The following is a 3,608-nucleotide window of genomic DNA, read 5'->3' as shown; positions in this document are numbered from 1 at the left end:
TGTTTTAAAGTTTCAAAAGCCCTTTCTTGATCTTTGCCCCACTTATAGACCACACATTTCTTGACCAATTCATTGAAAGGGGCGGCTATGGTGCTAAAGTTTGGCACAAATCTCCTATAAAAGCTAGCTAACCCATGAAAAGACCTAAGCTCACTTACATTCCTTGGGGGAGGCCAATCCTTGATGGCCATCACCTTTTCTTGGTCCCCACATGGACCCCATGTTGATTTATTTTGAAACGTAGGAAGATCACATGATCCATTCCAAACACACATTTCTCTATGTTAGCATACAAGGATGCCTTACTCAAGGTCTCTAACACACTCCTTAAATGATGCAAGTGGTCATCTTGAGACATACTATAAATGAGAATGTCATCAAAGGACACCACAACAAACTTCCCTAAGAACTCTCTAAGAACATGGTGCATGAGTCTCATGAATGTACTAGGTGCATTGGTCAAGCCAAAAGGCATGACTAACCACTCATATAATCCAAACTTATTCTTGAAAGAGGTTTTCCATTCATCACCTTCTTTGATTCTAATTTGATTATACCCACTCTTCAAGTCTATTTTGGAAAATATGGTTGCACCATGTACCTCATCAATCAAATCATCTAACCTAGGAATGGGATGCCTATATTTGATGGTTATGTTGTTGATAGCCCTACAATCTATGCATATTCTCCATGTTCCATCCTTTTTCGGGACTAGAATCACGAGCATTGCACAAGGACTCATGCTATGTTGCACCCACCCCTTTTCTAACAACTCATTCACTTGTTTTTGAATTTCCTTAGCCTCCTCGGGACTAGTCCTATAGGCTGGCCTATTAGGCACAGATGAGCCTTGTATGAAATCAATTTGGTGTTCTATACCTCTTAGGGGTGGAAGACCCTTTGGAGGTTCTTGAAAAACATCTTTGAACTCATCTAAGACTAATGACAAGTCTAAGGGACATCTAGAGTGAGGGTTTTGGAAGGAAGGGGAAGATTCACTAGGATAAGCTAGGAAGATGGGTTTTTGGGCAAGCATTACCTTCTTCACCCCTTTGAGGGTGATCATGCTCTTCTTGGACTCATTAAATATAGGGTGATCACGATTCTTATAAAAAATGCAATTAAAACTAATAACTATAAAAATGTGGGATTTTGATAAGCAAAGAATAAATGACACACAAATAAAAGATTGTAAACACAGTTATAGTAAATAGGTCAATTCCATTACTCTTTCAAAATAGGATTCATCATTGGTTTTCTAAAGATTATTGTTATTGATTTCTTATTTAAGATTTCAAATTAATCAATGTAACTTCTTAATTAATTTGTTGACGTCCTCACTTTTAACCAAAGTAACTTCTCAATTAAAAGCAAGAACTTTGTAGATTAGTCCTAGTAAATTTAACCAAAGTAACTTCTCAATTAAACATTACTAGTCTTAATCATGTCTATTCTTTTAGACCTTATATATAGTAAAAAGTTAATTAATCAAAGTAACTTCTTGATTAATTCTAATCTAAGTTTCTACCTGTAATCAAAGTAACTTTTCAATTATTAGCAAAAACTCATGCAATCATTTGAAAGTTTCTAAAAATTAATCAAAGTAACTTCTTAATTAAAATTTAAAAACCCTTAGATTCATATGATTGTTATGTTATTTAGATTTAATACTATGCTAACTTGCTATAATGTAAAATTCATTACTTTAACTAGATTAAGAACTAAAAGACATAGATGAAAAATAAATCTCAACAAGAATCAAAAGAACAAATAAATGAATTCATCTAACCTCATAATCCAGTTAAGAAATTACAATGGAATCAACCCTAAAAGCTTAGCCCTCCATGTCTTTGATAAAATACATGATAATATGATGAAGGAAAGAAAATAAAATGAAAGGAAAAATGAGAGATGTGGTGGATGACGATATTTGCCAAAACTAGAGAGTTGCTAAGTGTCCTTCTTCCACTCCCTTAGGCCTCTTTATATAGGCTTCAATCGGACTTGGACTTTATCTGTTCGGTTGCTAAAATATTTTATCTTTATTTACTTAATAAGAAACTTAATTTCTGTCCAATTTCCAATTCTGCTCCTCCTTTTTAACCATTTTTGCAGTTTTAACCAGAATTGATTGCTGGCTTTGACCAGTTGACCAGTGTTGACCAGTCTTTGACCCGTTGACTAGTTTGATTGTGCAATAGCATCCTGACACGTGGCGCAAAGACTCTCTCCAGAACTAGGGTTTCACTCTCACACTTTGGATACGGTGGCTGCGGAGAGGTGCAACGACGGCTGCCATGGTGGCTTGCCGTTACTGGACTTCCGATGAGGTTGACGTCGTTCCTGCTGATTCAGATCTGGTGCAAAGATGGTGGTTGTTCGTTTTAGCGAAGTGGTGGATGCGTGATTGGTTGGTTGCTACGAATCTACTGTGATGGTCACGATGGCTCCTGGTTCTGATGCGGTGGCTTCCATGGAGGTTACGTGAACAAATTCGAATGCAGGTGGTGATGAAAGATGGAGAGGCGTGGTGGCTGATGGAGTATGAACCTGGTGCGTTGGCTGCTGCGTGGCTTGCGTTGTGCGATGTGCTGCGAGAATCCAACGACTTGGCTATGATGGTGGATCTGGATTGCATTTTGCTGCTGCTCCGCTGTGGTTTTGTGGTGGCAAGAAGATAGAGGTGGTCGAAGCTGTAGCATGAAGGTGGTCGCGCAAATCTGGTGCGTGATGAAAGCAGATTTGCGTTGATGGTTTCTGCGACGCAAGCGCGGTGGTGAAGTTACGGTGGTCGGCGCTGCAGTGATGGTTGAGGTTGCAGGTGCGGTGGCTCTCGCGGTGGCGGCTGCTGCGACTGCCATGGTGATGGAAGGATAAGAGAAAATTAGGGTTAGGGATTTATTTTGGAAGATGGTGACGTGGCAAACTCTGATTGATCAATTTGGTGAGTGGAGGATTATGACACGTGTCATCATGTGGTTGGACAGATTTAGGTGAGGATTCTTAATTAAAATTTAAAAACTCTTAGATTTATATGATTGTTATGTTATTTAGATTTAACGTGACACTAAGACACTGACACTAACACATGACATTAGTATTTCTACTACATTTAGGCAAATTTAGATAACCATATGGTCTAAACTGCCTATATATATAGTCCTATGATAAGAACAATAAACGAACAATCAACCATAATCACATACCAGCTTAGGCTGCCTACCATAAAGGGGACAACGCAGTAAAGATCCGTAAAGCTCTAAACTTAGGCTTTCCACAAGGACTCATGAGTTGGGTCCAGCCCAAGCCCATCAAGAATCAGAATATTGGCCCAGCCCACATGAGTTGGCTAGACACAATTAATGACTCTATAAATACATATGGACCCCAACAATTGAAGGTACGCTTTCATTAATTCACTAATATGAGATTTGACTTTTGAGAGCCTTTTTGCTGACTTGATCATTAGAGTCCTTTCCGCATGTAACCCCTTAAGGGTGTGATGAAGGATTGACCACAACCAAGGATGAAGGCACATGCTTAAGAAGACTAAGCATGTTTAGAAAGGAAGTTCACTAATCCTTCATCCCTTTCATTTGTGTTTGTTA

This window comes from Vigna unguiculata, chromosome 2 (assembly GCF_004118075.2).
Source record: "Vigna unguiculata cultivar IT97K-499-35 chromosome 2, ASM411807v1, whole genome shotgun sequence".
Lineage (NCBI taxonomy): Eukaryota > Viridiplantae > Streptophyta > Magnoliopsida > Fabales > Fabaceae > Vigna > Vigna unguiculata.
This window is presented reverse-complemented; position numbering follows the sequence as displayed.